This window comes from Apis cerana, linkage group LG10 (genome assembly GCF_029169275.1).
Source record: "Apis cerana isolate GH-2021 linkage group LG10, AcerK_1.0, whole genome shotgun sequence".
In the NCBI taxonomy this organism is placed as follows: Eukaryota; Metazoa; Arthropoda; class Insecta; order Hymenoptera; family Apidae; genus Apis; species Apis cerana.
In genome coordinates this window covers 4,310,318-4,331,878 of record NC_083861.1, presented here as the reverse complement: position 1 = coordinate 4,331,878, position 21,561 = coordinate 4,310,318, and the positions used below count along the sequence as shown (strand labels likewise).

The 21,561-nt window shown below is 23.0% G+C and overlaps 1 long non-coding RNA gene across 3 annotated transcripts; it reads left to right on the top strand.

The window, feature by feature from the left end:
* Positions 1-15,377: 15,377 nt before the first annotated feature.
* LOC107995508 (uncharacterized) lies at positions 15,378-21,385 on the top strand. Of its 3 annotated transcripts, none has more exons than XR_009831541.1 (5): positions 15,378-15,416; positions 15,701-15,777; positions 16,319-16,641; positions 16,944-17,032; positions 19,714-21,385. It is a non-coding gene; the product is annotated as an uncharacterized LOC107995508 (long non-coding RNA). The 3 variants fall into 3 exon arrangements; XR_009831540.1 differs by having other exon boundaries at positions 15,386-15,777; positions 19,714-19,938; positions 20,870-21,385; XR_009831539.1 differs by having other exon boundaries at positions 15,386-15,777.
* Positions 21,386-21,561: the final 176 nt, after the last annotated feature.

The following is a 21,561-nucleotide window of genomic DNA, read 5'->3' as shown; positions in this document are numbered from 1 at the left end:
TATATATACATAGATATATAAATGTTGACAATTGTGCCGAAGTTGCATAATAAAATTCAAGGCAATTTCTGACGTCTTCAGTTCGAAGTTCGAAATTTAAAAACTTTCAAAGTGTCTTCAAAGATTTTTAGCTCTGATCTTTGATTACAAATCATCTTGAAAATTTTAGGCAATTTTTGATTGCATTTACAAATTTAAAACTAAGTTAAAATCATCAATTATGATTCCAAAACAATACGATATAACAAATAGGAAATAAATAATTTATTAATAGTGAATTAATATTTTTTATTTTATTTGTTTAAATATTATTAACGTAATATGTAATATGTTTATACAAATCAAATACATTAATGTGATATTTATTTATAAGATCAATATCTTTTTTCTTCATTATTAAATGTTTTTCTTTTCTTACATTATCATAAAATTGAAAAATTATAAAATGGTGATAGGTTTTTTATGAAGATTTGTATCTAGGACTGTAATTACAATAATGATAAATCTTGATTATGATGAAAGATTAAAGACATATCTAAAAGTAGAATATAGAAGATGAAATGTGAATTTCATCATTTAAAAGATAGCTAAGTCGAAATAGTAAAAATAGTAATAAATTGCAAAGAGTATCACAATTATTATTTCAAATAAATAAAAATTTTTATCTTATACTGTGAAATCTTAAATAATTTTGAAATGAATAGCAAACTCAACAAGAAATACTGATCTAATTTATAAATCTAAATCTAAATTGATCTATAAATCCAAATCTATAATTTTATATACAAAGACTTTATTAATATTAGAAAATTTATTTTACTTGCAATCTAACTTATAGTTTAATTTATAAATCTAAATCTAACATATGTAAAAAACATTAATATTATATGTAAACTTTACAAAATAAAATTATACAAAATCTAGTATATTATATATATAATTTAATTTATACATCTAAATTTAATCTCAAATATATAAAAAAACTCTCTAATGTTACAAATATAAATTTACATTATGTCCTAATTTATAAAAATTTTATAATATAATAATTACATAATAATTTTAAAAAAACCAGAAGATAATTTCCAAAAAAAGCAATATATGTACAGAGCACTTCTAATATTACCTCCATTATTTCAAGGAAAAAAAAACATAATTATTCAATACATTCTTCAATCTTAATTCACATTATTCAAGACATCCCTCAAGGAACCAAGATTTCCACTTTTCCTTCCTCTCCCAATTTAGTTTTCACGAATTACACTCGATTCGTTGGAAAAAATGGTCGAAAAAGCGTATTACAAAACTTCATTTCGCGGAGTGAACAGCTGCACTAGGTCACGTAGTCAGGATATTCGGCCGTGCACATGGTTCCTGAGCGGTTTCGACACGGTCCTGGTTGACGTCATCGAATGACGTCAATCCAGGGCCCCTCCGGATCCCCCTAACCCTCTTTCAACCGCGTTTTATCGCGTCAACGTAAGAAGACGCAGCCACCGCCGCCTCCGTCACCTCTCAGCCCTCGAAAAGCCGACCGATACGGTTTAAACAGGCGAGATTTACGAAATGCCACCACTGCTCGTTTCTCGGTGACGGTCATCTGCAAATAGAACACTCGAATCAAAGCTGAAATAACAGGGTGTGGACGAGAGTGAAGATTCCTGCGGGAGAAAAAATAATGCCGGATTCGTGGAACATAGTGGCGTGATGAAAAAAGAAATGGAAAAGAATATATCCAGAGGAAGAGAGGAGAGAAAGGTCGTTGTCTTTGGCGGATGGGTGGAGATTGTGGCGTGTGGGGTGGTTGCACGATGAGAGATTGATATTTCTCCAGGTCGAAGGTGTAAACGTGGTGTATGTTGAGCTTGAATTCAGGATATTGTGATAGGGTGGATATAATGGGAAATGGGAATTTGATACACATAAATTGGAAGAAGATTTGGAGGAAATTTATTTTAATATTGATTTAAAAATAATTTGAATATTGTTGATTATTGTTTGATGAATAATATATTTTAAACGTAAGAGAGATATTGTAATAGGATGTAAAAGATGAAAATAATAAATCGAGGAATCGATTATTCGAGAGAAATATTTCTTTCTGAAATAATAGTCGGAGCAAATATTGAGTAATAATTCTAGTAGTAGATATAAACATTTGGTGCTGCATAAAATAATTATTTTCAATTTAGGAAATAAATAATAAATAATTAATTTCGTGAAGTGATAAATTTATTATCTCAAAAATAGATTATTTCTTAAATTATTTTAAAAAGTAATTTTAAAATACTATAAAAGAAATTCCTAAAAACATTAAAGTCTGATTAAGAGAGAATTTAATCTGGTAATTATAATTATTAGTTTTTTTTGAATAATTATATGTGATTCTGTAGATTCTTTTCAGATTTTTACTGTGTTTAAGTTTAGAAATTACAATCGATAATACGAAATTTGTAATAATTTGTAATTCGTTTATTGCAAGTTAAAGAATTAAAGTGTATGTATCAAGAGGACGTACAATTCAATAATAAATGAAACTTGAATTTATTTATATTTTAAAATGATTGATTTTAAATTTTATATTCGTTAAACATTTTTTAATCGTCTCAACGTATTATGAATTTTAAGAAATTTAAATTCTTGTATCTTAATATCTTATTACTTCATTTTATTATATTCTCTTAATATTCTTATCAATATTCTTTATTGAAAGAAATAAAACATCGTTTACCTTAAAATTTAAATATTTTAAATACATCTTTTAAATAAAATTTTAATTACTTTTTGTTGAAATAAAATTATTTATTTCAAATTATTAAAATAACAATGCGTAGAAAAATAATCCTTTAGTAATTAATATATCAAGAATTAGTGTTTCAGATATGATTCAGAAAAATATTTGAAATTAATATTTTTCATTCAAATTTTTTTTTCACAAAATTTGAAAATAATTTCATTCATGTGTTTCATTCTGTACATCTTCATTCTTTATATATTCGAGATAATATGTATATACAATTTCAGAAGGTTGATTCTCCTGATCAAGAATAGTCTGGTTTGTACGTTGGCATGTCGACTTCTGAATATGTAACAGATATACACACACACACACATATATATATATATATATATATATATATATATACATATATATATATATAAATGTAACAATACAACATGTATTAGAAATTCGATAGCATAATACATTTATATATAATTATATAATTAATATTAAAAATACTAAATAAATATTAAAAAAATATATTTACATAAAAATTCACATTTTAATTATTACATTTTAATGCTAATTTTGAAAAAAATTTATATATTTTTTATAATTGAGAAGAAATCTACATTATTTCAACGAGTATTTGATGATCCCAGTGTTAAATTAAAAGTTAATTAGATTACATATATTATCGATTATCTGAAAGGAAGTCTCTTACTCTGTGAATTCGGTGTATTGGAAATAAATGATCTGTAACCACAGTTGGGATAACTGCAATGGACCGATAGGAGATGAAAGTTAATATGATTATTGATTTTTTACATAAAAATGCGAAAAAATTGTTTCGTTTTTAGATAGAACATATGTAATTTATAATTTTTAAAATTATGATGATATTATTAGTTCTCAAAATATTGTGCAATTATATTAAATTATTATGCAATTTAAATAATATTTTTATTATTATTATTTTAAGATTATTTTAATTCAAAGATAAGAATTAAGATCAGATAAGAAAGAATATGAAAAATTATTTACAGTTATATAATAAAGCGTAATTTATAAAGTTATCGAAAAAAGTTCTCCCTTTAATAACTTTGTTCAAGAACTTTGAATCTTTGTCACGATATATTGATCGATTGTTGCGCATAAATTACAATAATTGAAAGTTAATTTTTCAAAAGTTACTAGAATTTTAATAATGATTTGTCGAAATGATAAATGATGACAAATGATAGATTAATGAAAGAATAATTTTATAAATATAGTTTTATTTCTCATGTTATTTTTTCTTTCGATATTGAATACGTAGTCTAAAGAAAGATTGCAAAATCAGAAGATACTGGAAATAACGATCGAAATTATAGTGAGATCCACTATTTTATAAATTTAATTTTTTTTAGAATATGAGATTTTCAATCGAATCTTCATTTACAATAATGATGAAAGTTAATGAGGAAAAAAGGAAATAGTGGTTTGTTAAAAAAATAAACATTGTATGCAATTATTCTATTGACGTGATGTGGAATATTTTCCAGAATTGTTTTCTTAAATCGATATATTCTCTTTATAAATTTGCGATTGCAAAACTAAGAGGAAAACCAGGACAATATTGCAATGTAAGCATTATTTATTGGTTTCTGTAATTCTGATTAAATTATTATTCTTTTTTTTTTTTTAGATTAGAGAGAAGTATCTAAGTAGCTAGCAAGAAAAATATGAAGGATAAACTAAAAATTGTTAAATAATGATGGATAAAATTAAACATTAAAAATAATATTATGAAATGTATTGATGAATACTAAATGAATAATATTAAAAATAATATCATGAGATAAATACTATTAAATGAAATAAATTTTTGTTGATGTAATTTATTATTTTTATTATTCTTTATTATTTTTTAAATTAAATATCTATTTCTATATTTAGAAATAGTTATGTAAAGTACGATTTTTATGAAAAAAAAAATATAGCCACGAAAAAAACTAAACATTATCAATTAATAAATATTATAAATTAAAAATAATGCGATATAAACTTTTAATTTTTCTATAATAATATTTATAATAATTTAGATATTTTTTAATTTTTTTATACTTTGAAATTTTTATTTTAATACTTATTTAAAATTAATTATTAATTTAAAGAGAAAAAGATATTATATTATATAAGAAAAGATGAAAATACAGTTTATCTAATCACTTAGAATCTCCCTTATTTGTAATTTTCAATTTAGATTTTCAATTCAAGTGTATATAATCGAAAAACTTTGAAGCATGCAAACGTTTACAATTCTACTGGACAAATGCTTCAGAGAATTCGGATAGTTCGTGCAGTTTCTTGCGAAATTTCCTAGATACTGCAAGATCTTGAGCATCCTGATTCAAATTCGATATCCCAAATATTCGCACGTGCTCGGTTCTCACGCCTACTATCTCCCTGTATCGTATACAAGTATCTCTCTTCTCTTGTCAGAACTTGGGATTTATTTCGGTCGCCACTTTATCCAAACTTATGTCACAATCGCGCCTCGACGGATATTTCGGATAAAATCCAGGCGCCTGGGGAGAAATTAGAACTGCCGGATCAAAATTTAGCTGTTTGGCGACGATATTGGTCTCGCCTATTTGTGTCGAAAAATTTTGATATTAATTTTAGCAGATTGAAAAATTATGTCCTATTTATTTAATAGTTAATCTATGCATAAAAATATAGATACGAAGTGTTACAATATTTTTTTATTCGTTCATTATTCTGTGAATATTATATTTTTTTTTTTTACAAATTAAATTTCCACCTCATTGTTCAATAAATTAATTGGATTACTTTTTATTTTATTCACCATAGATATTATTATTTATTTTTATATAGTATAATGAAAAATATATATAACATATACAAAAGTTATAATATTTCGTTTGATATTGTAAGACATAAATATGGCGATAAATTTAACGAGAATGTTGCTAGTATTCTTGGATATTGCGAGTGAAAAAATATTTATATTTTACGATTTCCTGAGTGACCCTGGTTGAAGTAGGAATGATTAAAACCAGAAGATTTTTGTAGTGAATAAAATGTAAGTGTATATTATTTGATTCGATTATAATTCGTAAATATTTATAATGAAGAAAAAAAACATTGATAATGAATTAAAGATTATTACGTACTCTGTTCTCTTATATATATGCACAAATACATATTATATCGGGAAAAAATTGTCTTGTTTAGTTTATTTATTTTTATTGGGATTAAGCAAATATTGCATATTTCTTGATATTATTTTATAATTATTATAAAGTAGTAATATTATAGTAGAAATAAAAGTTGGAATATTTAAAAATTAAAAAAAATAGTATAATAATAATTTAATTAAATATTATCAATTTTAGTTATATGATTATATAAAAAATCTATGATTAATCGCTATTTATAGATTATTGATATCTTTTTGATATGTATTGAAATTGTATTGCTTATTGATTGAGAATATTTTTTTTATTTAATATTTTTATAATATTATTAAACATTGGTAAGATTATTTAAATACGTAAAATGAGCAGGAAATTGTGAAAAAAAATTTATAAAAAAATGATGATAATAACGACTCGAGTAAATATTCATACGTACGTATAAACGTATATTTTATACAAAATTACAATTATTCATAGATCAACAACATACTTCATCTTAGTTGATCAATGTTATATATTCTTTTACGTCACACTAATAGCGTTTAAAGATGATAAAATATCCATTAATTGTATAAATTACCCTAATTAAACATATTAAAATTTATAGATGTATTATTGTAATTATTGTAAAAAAAAATTGCGATGATAATGATTTAAAAGTTCAAAGTTTGAAAAATAATAAAATAGAAACAATATGCATTTTCATTCATAAGTAAAAAATATTTTCAAGAGATATTAAAAAGAGACAATATAGAATTCATCGTATTATCAGAATATGTGAAAACTCTTTAACGTGATAATATTTTGATATGTACGATCACGATAGTAGGAAAGTAGTTTTCCAATTATAGAATAATGGTCTGAATAATGGATTGGAAACAATCAGCCTTGATCTAATTTTTTATGAAGACAGTGCATGTTAATTTGGTTAATTTTTAAGGATCCGGTATTAAAAATAAGTCCAACTAATCTTTGCATAAATTATTTTATAAAAACGGAATTATTCTTGAAAAGGGGAACAAGTTTGCATATTATTATTTTATAATTCGAAATTATATATTTGTTACACAATTTTTTTTTAAACAAATTATTATTTGTATTACAAACTTTTAATTTTAATTGAAATATAACTAATACTTTTGACAATGAATAATATGATAATATTAAATTATATTTAATAATATTATGCGTTTTAATGTTATAATATTTTATTATATAATTTATAATAATGAATATCATAAATTATATTGTAGGAAAATATAATTAAAAAATTTTCCATTAGAAATATTTTTTATTAAAAAATGATTATAAAAATTGTTAAACGAATAGACAAAATTTAATAAAATGGTAACGGGAAAAGGAACACTTAGAAAAAAATGAAATCGTGCAGATTCGTATGAATATTCATGATCAATGAAATACTATTTTTCTGCAGCCTCAAAAATGGCGAAATATTTAGAAATATGAGCGCACCTTGATAAACGATAGTACAAAAAATGTATTTAATTTCATTCGTAAAATAACATTTCATTCGTTTGTAACATAAAAACAAAATTGCTATAATTCGTGTTCAGAGTATCCACAAATATTTTCTCTCCTTGTAAAAGATCTGTCGCAGGACAGATTTTTGGCATCATTTAATTTCGTTATTTTTCAAGAATAATTGATGACTAATATACACTTTCGGAACATTGAGATTAAATTCTTGAATTTCTTAAAAAACCTTGTACCAATAATAAATTTGTATGCTATAGAATAAAGTTTTTTTTAAAAAAGGACGATATCTTTTCTCATATAAAATAAATATATATATTTTTAAGAGAAACAGAATATATTTTAATTTTATTTTCAACAAAATGATCTATGATATGATTTTAATTTTTATAATTAATAATCATATTCATGGAAAGAATACTATAGCAGAATAATGATATTATAAAATTGATTTTTAATATTAATTATCTAATTTTTCTAATAAAAATTTTTCTTCAATAATAAAAAAATACGTCAGAATAGCAGAAGAAATTAATTCATAGTTTCTTTATAAAAGATAATATAGAAATTTTAAGTAATATATTTAATAGTTTAAATAATATTAATTATAATTATATTATGATGATAAATAATAAATAATATATAAAATTATTTTGAAATTTTTTAAAAAGAAATTATATACGAATACTGGAAACGAACAAAGAAAAATCAGAAAACCAAAGCTTTCTTCATCGAACTATATATTCGTAATAAAATTAGCACAATTGCTAAAATTATATTTATCTTTCATGTTTTTTTCTTTTCATGTAAATTGTATATCTTTTTTATTAAAAGATCAAAAGGAAGCAAAAAATAAATTAGATTCGCTGAATGAAAAATCGTCATCAAAACTATCGAAATTCAACTTATTATGACGATAATAATATTTTTCGAGATAACAGAAGCAATTTGTTTTTCAATCGATTGAATTGACGTGCACAATTGGTAATTTGATTTCTTGAACTTTTGAGTCATTCTTGTGGATCAATTCCAATACCAGGAGTAAGAAATTTGCGTCATTTGATTTGCGTAATTAGCAAAAATTCTGAAACTTGATATCATTTACGTATAATACGACGAAACAGAATAACTGTAAAAGCTTTTTTTATTTTTAAAACTTATTTGATTGATGAATTATCGTGTCGTATTTTAATAATTATTTTCTGGGAATGAAAATTTTTTACTAAATAATTAGAATATATTATAATCAATTTTTATTAAATATTTAATTAGAAGCTTTTCGATTTTTTTTAATTTCTTGTGTTAAAAATACAAAATGCAAGAAAAAAATTTTTATTTATTAAAATAACTATCCTTATTTGGCTTAATACAAGAAAAGATTATAAATAATTATTGATTTTTGTTGAATACTATAATTTTCTTTCTTAAATGTGACAAGTAAATAAATTTATAAATGATTGTGATTCAAGTTTATTTTTATACAAAAAAATCTTCATCTTTTTTTACATGGGTACACGTAGATACGTGGGTTTATATACTTTTTCTATATAAGTATTCATAAGGGACGTAATAAGCTGGAGTGTACTAATTACGCTTCCTGTCGCTTCTATTATTCTTTTTTATTCGTTAATTTAATGATAGACGCGTAATAAGCATGTATAGATATGAATTACTCTTGTATATTAATTAAAGTCAAAGGTCTACTATGTCTACTATATGTATAACCTATGAGTATTTTTTTTTTATATATCTTGACATTTAGAAGTTCTACAAAGTTTATTAAAGAATATCACTGTTTTAAGCTATTTTAATCGTTTTATGTATTTTATGGTTATTATTAATATATCAAGATTTATCTTTTATACATACATTTAAATAATTTTATAAATAAACTATATAGGAATCAAACTAATAAAGTTTATTAAAATTAATCAGCTAATTTTTGAAAAATTTGATATTAAAAGTTTCATATATTTTAACAAAATATATTTTAACAAAATTAAGAATTTTTTAAAAAGAGATCTATTAAATTATTTGGAATTGAAGAATTTAAAATTAATTCTTTTTATCTATTATTTTTTTTTTCAAAAAAGAAGATGATCTTTATTTACGAGAAAATGACGAAGATCAAGGATCAAGGAACGTATTATTGTATGCAAGTATAAAGTTATAGTGCTAGTTAGTTATATAGAGATAGTGCTAGTTACAATGGTACGTAAACGAGATTATAACGAAATCTTATTGTCGCACATATGTAAATTTACAAAGCATGCTTCGTGGAACAGGTATGTTGGGAAATTTCATTACGAACATTAAGCATATTTTGTATTTCATTGCCTATCTAATCAGAAATATTGTAGCTTTAAATTTTGATACGTATTTATTGTCACGAATTTGTAGTTAACATTTGTTTACAAGTAAGAAAAATTATAAAAATTACGACATTAATTTTTTAAAAGAAATGAAAATATTTAAAATTTATTATTAGAATTATATTTTTAATATTTGGATAAATACAAAATATATATAGAATATAAAAAGATAAATAAAATGATATCACATATCTATAAGTAGATTAATGTGCATAAAAATATTAAAAAGTTAAAATAGTTGAATTGCAAATAAATTCTAAATAGACTTGACAAAAAAGTTAAAATAAGAATTCTAAATAGACAAATACTTTTTTCTCGATTCCAATTTCTAATTTTTCGTATGACGTTAATCTTTTATGTTGGCTCCTTTCGATCCGCCATGGTCAATTATTCGTGACAAAAGTAGCTTGACGTCAAAGTTCAAGATTGAGCAATAAGGATTGTGAAATTCCACGGAATTTTCTCCTAATTTGTACAAGTACTTAAATTTTATTTGTGTGAGCAATCTAATAGACGGGTATATAAGTACATTATCGTTCAAAATTTTGGGTTTAGATATTTATTGCCTAACGGAATTTGCATATTTTTCCTTAATAATTCCAATAATATTTGAATTTAAAATCATAAAAGAAAAATCTATAATCTATTTTATTCTAATTTATATATTTTTATCGGTTTACTAGCAACATTAATCAATCACCATATCATAAAAATGTTAAAATATCTTCTTCTGTATCTGTGTATACATCAGCACTTGATGCGCTTGTACGATGTAAAATCCACTTGAGAAGTTTACAATACAGCTTGTGCACTCAACCTTGAGAAAATAATTATGAAAAAAAAAAGAAATACGAAATATTTATTATATTCTATTTACTTCAATAAAATAATAATCTTTTTATATTATTCTTTTTTAATTCTTTATAAACTAAATAGAAATCTCTATAGGAATGATTTCTATAGGAATTGTAGCATCTATTATTATAATTTTTCTAATTTCCCAACGTGAATTATAAAATTCAATTTATTCAATTTCTTCTGAACTAATAATTAATGTTTTGTAGAATAAATTAATAGTTATTTATAAATTAGGATTAAGGAATTATGTGCATTAAAAAATGAATATGATTCTAGTCAAAAAAATAAAAAAAATTACCTATTTAACAAATATTATCAAGTATTAGTCTTTTTTGCACTATTCTACTTATCTATTTTTTCAAATCATTAAAAATAAATGAGATGATCAAATTATTTTGTTCATTCTGCATATTCATTTTAGAAATTAGATTCAGCCTATTTTTTCTTCAATTTACAATATTTAACATTATAATTTAATTTATTATTATAATTTATTTATTAATATATTTAATTTATTTATCCATATTATTATATTTTATATATGTTATATATTATCATTTTATCATTTTATTATATTTTTCGATTATCATTTTATATATGTTTTATATTATGTTAATTGTAAAAGAAGCTAAATAATATCAGAAGTTCTGATGCAACAATATCGTATTCCACAATATCTTTCAACTTTCAAAATTTTAACGTCAGCAAAGAAGGAAACTAATCAAGCATACCAAGAAGAATTCCAATGTGCATCGATTCCATGCTTCAATAATCGAGAATATTAATTCGATCGATCGGTTAGTTGACACGTCTGTGTAAATTCGTCCGTGTATGAGTGGAATGATTTATATCTGTATACATGTTTGTCCATATACGTGGCCACGTGTAACGTGACAGGTTTGTTCTTGGACTATTACTATGCACCGATCGTTACGACGTATGACATTATAGTGGTATCACGTGAGAGCATTCGTGAAGAGATGCGATCTCGAGAACCTCGAGCATGCACCGGAGTTCGATCCACTCCGAGTTAAGGGGATTGTACGAGGGAAACCGAGACGAAACCTTTCTGTACCTCGAGTACGAAAAGGTTTCACCAAGCCTGACGGCGATTTATTCAATTCGGATTCCAGGAGCAACGTCTCAGAAAAGCTAATCGTTCAATGATTCGAATTAAAACTGTCATTTTTCTTTCTCATTATTCAACATCAGAATCAGAATTCAATCATTTAACATTAGAATTCTAGCATGGAATTTTGCTGAGGAAAATAGCATGTCGTGATTTTTTTGATTTATTATTCATGATTCGATTATCATGGATATTTTTTTTAATAATGTTGATTAATTAGTTTTTATCGAGTATGATTAACTGTGATTGCTGTTTTAGTGGATTAATAACTTTTTTGTCGAAGCGTTGAATGTATAATGAATATGAATTCATATTCATAATAATATCATGGATAATTTAGTAGTTTTATATAAGTCGTAATATAATGTAATAGTATAATAAATTTTTATAATTTTCAAGAAACGGAATAATTGAAAAGTTTTATTTTAAAATTTATATATGTATATATAGATAGCACATGTCAATTTAAAGGCATTCATTGTTCATAAGTTTATTTTAAGACTGTACGTTTTACTTTGAAGGACGTCGAGGGAGGTTCAGATAAGATTGGGTTCTTCGACTTAAATACTTTTGTAATATTATTATTATTAATTAATATAATTGTCTTTTTTTCCCAGTAAAACATGATATGTATGTAAATATTAGTAGATAAGGTGGTTGCATGACAATATCTTCTTTAAAACTTGTTGATTTTAACAAGACTTTCGAGAGACGCTTTAAAAATGTTTATAAAATATTATTAGATATATTTAAAATATTCATAAGGTGTCTTTATGTTATCTGACGAAATTGTAGAGAAATTATGATTTTCTATAAATAGAAAGAAATTTATTTTAATAAAAATATATATGGTTAATATAGGTTGAACTACAAAAGAAAAAGTTGATGTTACACTTTCTAATTTTTACAGAGAACAGTTTCAAAGTTAGACTTATTTTCCTGTACATTTATGATGAAAATGATTATATCATGGAATCCATCAAGGTTTTCACTATTTTATCTTTGATACATTAGAGCAGTTCCTTTTATTTATTATATGACGTAAAAGATAGGAAATCAACAAAAAAGAAATTATCTATTTTTCTTCCTATTCTTACTCTTAATTACATTCATATTTATGAAAATATAATTACGAAACATTAAAAGATCATCGAATTTTAAAATCTTAAAAAAACAATATTATTAAACATATTTCATAATTTTCATAAAAACAATATTATTAAACATATTTCATTTTTGGTTTTTGAATATTTTTACCTAGTCGACATTTAGAATTTAAATAATATAAAATAGTTTAGTTTCTCGATTTAAGTTTGACATTTATTTCACTTATGTAGGAGTAGTAAAGAATGTGGGTGGATGAATAGGTCACGTTTGCTTGATAATTTTTAAAGCAATAATAAGCAATAAGTTATATCGTTAAGAAAAAAACATCAATGTGTAATAATTTATGTTTTATGTTGATTATGCAAATCGACGGATAGTTTGGTTAATTAAAAGTAAGGAGATATTGCATAAAAGATTCGATTCGTTATAGGAAATCTATATGCTTGGTTTCGGTTAATGCACATGATCATATAACAGCAGTCTTTTACGTTTTTTCTTTGTTAAGCATAAAGTATTTGCGCAAATAGAGAGCAGATAAAGCAATTATATAATTTCCATGAATTTTCGAAAGTTTCAAAAATGTATGTTATTTTCAATAGTATGTGTTTATTATTTTTTTTTCGGTTTTACATATGCCTGAAAATATATAAACAAAATATTTAATATTTTAATAAATAAAAAATATAAAAAAATAATAGAATTTATTTTTTTATTAATACAATTTAATACAAAATTTAATTTTAAGTAAACTTGAATAAGAGTTAATTTTAAAACTAAAATTAGATAAAAAGAAGAATTAAAGAATTTTTAATTTTTAGAAAATAGAATTTCTTTGATTTGAAATTAAAACAAGCTCTAATTTATTAATTTAAAAAAAAAATCAATAAATTTAAATAAATCAATAAGTTTTGAATAATTACATTTAATTTTTAGTAATATATTTCTTTTTTCTTTTTGAATATAAGCATTAATTCTAAAAACTTTACAAAGATATGAACAATTTTTATATAACGAAATACTAACCTATATTCTTGAATTATTGATTAAAAAACAAGAAAATATTTTAACTCGTTTCAAAGATAACGTCATTAATCTCGTAAAATGAATCGTTTGTGAAATAATAGCAAATATCTATATTGCTAAAGAAAAAAGATTGACTGCGACAAAAGAGAACAATGCTCTCACGTACAACAAGCTACTATTTTCAATGAGTCAGATCTCTGTAAGAGCTTTTCATGCCCTTCGTTGGTTCGCTTTATTGCTATGCAGTGTAAAGTACGATAGCTTTTGTAACACGGGATTTACAAGGGCAAGATATTTCTAAAGATGTATTCTATTGTATTCACGGTACATGCGTGCAATAGTTACAACAATAAATAGCGAGATTCATTATTTTCATATCGTATCTATGTAGCGAAACGATATATTACTGCTACTGCCATCTGGCTTTCACAAAATTCGTTTTATATTACAATAATAATATTATAATTGCGAAATAATTTCTCGAATATTTATTACTTACTTTTCTTTTATTGAGAAATAAATAATTATGTTACTTTAATATTAATAATGATTTACATATATACATCGAATAAAAGACATAGTCATATAATTATCATTGATTCATTTTTTAATTTTTTACAGAATGATTAATTACAAATACTTCAGATACTTATCCAAACTTGAATATTTTTTTAATTCAAATAATGAAGTGAATAATTGTTAATTATGAATTATGACGTACAAGAACAAATAATTTATTTAAAAAAAACTTATATGAAACTTTGAATTGCATGTTCTGAAATATCGATTGTGCAAAAAATTAAAGGTTTTATTATGCCCTCTATGTTTCAAAGCAATAAGTTTAGGAACTATATTCGATTAAACTAGGTTGGTAAAGTCGATAAACACGATAAATAGAAAAATTCTCTTATATATTTTTTTTATATTCTTTCTTATATTCTTATAAATAATATATTAATCAACTTGTTAGAATTTTAATTGCATGATAATTTTGTAAATCGAATAATATATTATAGTTCATAACAATGTATTCTGTAAACGTTAATAGATTTATGAAAACATATATCATATAAAAAATATAAATTTGAAATTTCTTAATAAAAATATTATTTTATTTTATATTATAAAAATATTGTCTTTAATTATTCTTTTAAATTATAATTTTATAATATATATTCATGTTTTAAGTTTTGCTTACTGCGAAAACATTTCATGAAATAAATTAAAATAATTTTTTCAGAAAATTTTTCATTCATATTTAAATATATATATTCCATTAAGTAAAAATTAAAACATCGAATGTTTTTTATAATTATAAAGTCGGAATGTTTTGTATTTTTTTAATTAAAAAAACTTTTACGATACATATATTTTAATTTTTCGCGCGGTTTGAATTGAAGAAAGTCGTATTACTTCAGCCAATAGGAAAGCTGCGTGGTAAACTTGCGCGATGAAATGTCATTCTCCCGCCGAAAATCGTGGCGACTGGACATGTCAACCGGCTTGAAGTGTGTGATTTATTTGTTTAATAATTCTATTAATATTCTGTTATAGTTTATAAAGTGTTATTAATAGTATTTAATCAATAAGTGTTCATTTAATCATTTATTATATCAAAATTAAATAATTTTTGTGAAATTTTTTGATGTTTTACAATGGTTATCTGGTATTTCGTATTATATAATTCTGAATCAGAATTTAATTCATTGTTTTATTTTAATATAATTGTAATTTTAAACATTTGTTTTATTGTTTTTTTTATTTATATAAGTTATTATTTCATTGTTGAAAGTGATCGAAGAAATGATGGGTTACATAGCCACGCCGTACCAATTTACGCAGTTGACGAATTTTCTGCAAAAAAATCTGGTAATTTTATTTCTTTTACAAAACTTAAATGTATATAGAATAGAAATTTTTATTATTTTTTTTAATATATTTTTTTATTCATATATTCATGTTTATGAAAATAATGAATTCATTATAATCGTTTAATTTTATTTCGTAAATTATTGAAATGACGCATATTTCTTTTCTAAATGGATCCTTCTGTATGACTCATCTATTATTTATATATTTGTTTCTCTCTGTTGTATGTTATGTTTAGCATCAAAACATTCTTTAGGACATTCCTTAATCTTTCCAGGAAATTAGAAGTTCGTGTTCATACATGCTCGATATGTTGTCGAATTGACAAACAAATCCCCTCTCCATTTTGAAATTATATAGACGAATCACGGTACAGGGCACCATTTTATAAATAATATATACGTACTGATGTGGTGATTTGTTTTTTCTTGCTGCATTTTTCTTCTTTTTAACTTTTCTTCTAAAACTTTATTTTATTTTTTGTATAATATTTCAATTAAGTTTATAATAATTCAATTAAATTTAATTTTCTTTATTGTAGGTTATTAATTGTTATGTTGAACAAGGCGGTAAAAATTTCATATTTGAAAGATTTGTGACTGCGCGCAATGCAGTCTTTCGAGTCAGTGTTTGTTGCGTAACAGTATACATTTTTAATATTTTTTAGAATATATAAAGTTTTAATTTAATTTAATTATAATAACCATTTGTGAAATTAGAATCAGTGTTTGTTTATCGAATATTAATGAATGTGTTAATAATCTTTGATTTTCTTTTTTTTTCATTTTTTTCATTTTCGATATTAGAGTCAGTGTGTATTAAAAAAATAAATCATTCATCACAAGAGGATTATCCAACAAAAAGGTAATTTTAATATTTTTTATCCTAACTAAATTTATATTTTTTTTTCCTTATCTGAATTTGTATTTAGAAGAATATTAAAATTATTAAAAATTTGAAATGTTTATACATTTGATTTTAATTTTTATTATTATAATTTTGAGAAATTCAATCTTTAATATTATTATATTGCAAATATAATTTCAATATAATTATTTAAAATATAATTTATAATAATTTCATTTATAATTATTTCAATTTGCATTTTAAATTATATGATAATATATGATAATAAAATATAAAATTATATAATGTTTTTATTGCAGATGTCTTCTTCTTTTTACATCCTATTTGATGATCTTTTTGATGACTTCTTCTAGGGCATGATGTTTGTAATTGTTCATCGCATCTAATGGTGAGTTGCATGTATTTTTTTTCCTCTGGTTATTCAATCATGTCGTAGGATGAAAGGTCCAAATCGACACGGATAACCAGTTGTATTATCTAAAATTTTCTATGAGCATAGTGACCACAAGTATTTATTATACTTGTGAGTAATAATTTTGTCTGTGTCTTATTTATTTAGTTAGGATAGATTTTCTTGTACGTGTTTTTAAATAAATATGATATTTTAAATTAATATGATTAATTCTATATTATAAATATAAATTTATAATACTAATATGAAGTAATTATTATTAGCAATATTGATAATTAATTTAATTATTGACATTTAATTATGATAATTGTTACAATTATTTATAAAATTAGAATATATTTAACATGGATTTATAAGAGATAAATATCAATGATATATTAATAAAATATGAATATAAATAATAAATATTGAAATTAATTAAATATTTCATAATAACAAAATCAAATATTGTCTAAAATAATATTTGATACAAATAGTTATAAAATATGTAATTTCCATAGTTATTGTAATAAATAATTATTTTCATTTTCTTTTTCATAATGATATCTTGAACAATTTAATTAAATCTTAGTATAATATCTTATATTAATATTATTATATATATGTATATTATATTTTAATTTTTTTGTATAAAATTTATTTAATTCTTTCCGTGTAAAAATGTAAATTTTATGTGCAAGAAGATACTTCGCGACAGGTAGATTTTGGAATTAAAGCAAGTTTTTAACATTCCTGTTTTTGAAATTGCACTTTAATGAAGAAATCACCTGAGATTATTCCTATTATACTTTTATTAAATTTTAATTTCCTATCCATAAATATATTGCAAATTGTCAATTTTCTTTGGTCATGTTAGAATTTTAATATTTAAATTAATAGAGTCATAATAATTTAAAATAAAATGAGAATATACAAAATAAAAAATCATTAGCTCGTTAGATCTAAAGTAATACTAATATTCTCTTTAGCTTAGGATTTTCAGATTTAATCCTTTCCATGTCCATTATCAGGACCTCATTCACATACCCAGGTGTTATTTGGATGAGAGAGAAACGATGGGCATGATGATCTTAGTTCATAAACTAATTAAAATTTTTCAGCGACTGATAATGCGTTAGTGTATCGTGTGCGACGTAATTTCCACATTGTGTGTGTATGTGGATAGGCTGTGGAATTACGTCGTACTGCGAATTATAAATAATTTTATAAATTTTATTATCAATGATATTTAATTTCGTATTATCTATTATAGTCTCTATTCTATTTCTTTAAAAGCTATACATATTTTTTAAAATTATATTATTCACAATTAAAATTATATACGAGTTTTTATCGCGTTCCATGCAATGATCACTAGTCATTAAGGAATTTTCAACATGGTCATATAATATAAAATTAATAAAAAAATAATAAAAAAAAGAGGATACACTATAAGTGAAATAAAATTGAAAGATAGGAGATGAATTTAATTTCAAAGATAAAAAAATCTGAAGGAAATGTAACATAAAAAAAGGATTTAACAGAAATAATAAAAATATAAAATCAAACATTAGTAAAATTAAATCATGAAAGACATTTAAAGAAAACAATTAAGTTCAGCAAATTTGTTTTATATTGTTAAATTTCTTGTTTTATATATATATATATTCAAATTCAATTAACTAAAATTCATTCTTTGTTCTTTTTTAGATTATTAGATTTAGATTTTTTTCAACTTTGAGATTAAATTTTTATCTTATGTTTCAATATTTTTTTATTTTATGGTAGTTAACCTTTTCTGTTATATTTTCTTCTTATGTTTTTATATTTGTTCATTACTTATATATTGCAATATTTTATTTTTTTATATGTTGCAACATAACTAATATAATTAATTAAATGTAATAAAGGTGTGCAGGATATGAAAAAAAGGAATTTAACATTGTTATATATAAATATATGAATAAAACATAAAAAATGAATATAATATAAGAGTTAATTATTTATAAAATATTATAAGTTTGAAAGATAGAAGAAGAATTTAATCTCAAAGTAAGAAAACTCAAAAAGAATTGAAACATAGGAAAAAGATTTAACAGATTTAACATATTATATAAATCAAGGAGAACATTTAAAGAAAATAAATAAATTTAACAAATTGATAATGTTAAATTTTATTTTTATATTTAATTTTCCAATTCAATCGATAAATAAATGTTATTTATATTATTTAAATTTGTTTATCTTTATGTTATTCCTCTTTTATATTTGAATTCTGTTCAGATTTTGTTCATCTTAATATAAAATATCTTACTTATGTTTGATTTTTATATTTTTATATTTTACTTTCTTATATTTCCTTGATTTAATTTCTTAAATTTATTTATTTTAAAGTTAAATTCAATTCATGTGTTTTAATCATATTAAATTCAGTTATTTTTATTTTCTTTTTTATTCTATCATTCTTTTTATAAATTTATTTTTTTTTTATTAAATTTCTCTTTTGTGTTTTATTTTTATTTAAATTTCACTTAAACGAAATATAATTTTATTTAAATTAATCTTTATATTAAAATCCTCTTTTGTTTTATAATCTGTTTTATTTAATTTAATGATTTATCTTGTTAAATTAATAATTTTCTTGTTATTATGTTTTTAATAAATTAATATCTTTGCAGGATTCCAAGCAACAACAATTATAATATACATACATAATATTTTAATTTTTCGCGCGTTTTTGAATGGAAAAATAAGCATCATGGGCCAGCCAATCAGAACATCGCTTAATTCTTGGCGCGAGACGAACCAGTGCGCATCACACTGCGCATCATACTGCGCATGGCGTTAGTCTACAGTTGAAAATTGTGTGGAGTGGACGTGTCGTCGCGAATTCGGATTATTAGGTAAGTTATTTTACTCTAATTATTACTAAATTTATCAATCGTTGTTAATTTAAGTTTTTAAATAATCCATTCAGTGTAGTGAAAACGAAATTAATTAGTTTTTTGTGTTTCTTTGCGTCTTTTCCTTCGATTGTTCATTTTGCGTTTATTGCGTCATTAACGTCTCGTATCGAAATATTTCGAAACAGAATTTGAAGTGGTATATTCGTCTTTTTTAATATAATTTTAATTAAGTTCTTGATCTTTATTTTTTATTATTTTAGTCGTATTAAAATAAAATAAATTTTTCACGGTTCGTCAATTTATTTCGTGAAATCGTATTATTCGAGTGTCGCATATTTTTTCGATTGTATATATATATTGTGTGTAACGTCTCACGTATGTGTTTATTGTTTACTTTTTTTGGTCATTTATATTTTGCTCGAGGGTAGAAACAATCCTTATAACATTGTGTATATATATTTCCAAGAAATTGGATTCGTGTCCAAACATGTTTCGACTTGTCGAACGTATCCCCTCTCCATATTGTTATTCGATGCGCGAAATCGAATGCGCAAAGTGACATTATTGGTTGATTCGTCGTGAATATTAGACGTTTGAAATTTTCTCGAGACGTGTGTTCTATTTAGTGCGTAATAATTTAATACTGTTTCTTTTTTTTTTTTTATCATTTGTGCGTTTTTGTTATTTAATTAATACATCTTTGTTCAATATTCTATACAATATTATTAAAATTGATAATTCTTTGACAATTAAATCATTTTGAGTTCATTTCTCATTCTTCGTATAAATGGAGTGTCGAATTTAATAAGATAGGTTACATCGTGAATTTTTATTTGATTTGATTGTTGTGATACTTTATTAACGTAATCTAATTTCATACATTTTATTTAATTGATTTATTTAGAAGTTTTGATTTTTTTCTGCGCAGGTTTAATTGGTAGCGTCATGATGGTAGCTCTCGGGAAGGCGGGAAAAATTCCAATATGGACGCCTTTTTTGATATGGTAAAATTTTATATTTCGTATGTATAAATTTTTATTCTGTTTTATAGGATTATTAGTGATTGTTGTTAAGCAATTCATAATAAAATTACGTTTTAGTTAAAAGAAAGCGAAAAAATTAGAAATTTATGAAGCACTTTCATGATTTATACATAATTCGTAATTTAGCAATATTTTCAGAACAAATGTACGATAGAAAGAAGAAGAGTAATATCAAAAAGATATTGTTTCTTCTTTTATCTCTTTCCCATCCCACTAATTTAATGTTAATTTCAGAAAATATTTGTGACCGCGCGCAATGCGGTTAATAGAATCAGTGTTTGCTTCGTCATAGTATTTTTAATATTTTTTAGAGCACAATAGCTCTGATTAAATTTAATTAGAATAATCAAACGCGAAGATAGAATCAGTGTTTGTTCGCCGATTATATTATAATTTATACGGACGCGTTGTTAGTTTCTTATTTTTATTTTTTCTTTTTATAAATATTCGTTTTCGGTACAGAGTAGAGTCAGTGCTTCTCTCAAGAGAATACGGCGATCATCCACCACGCGAAGAGGTAAGAGAAATCATTAGATTCTCATTTTTAGATTTTAATCTTTTATATTTTTATTATTAT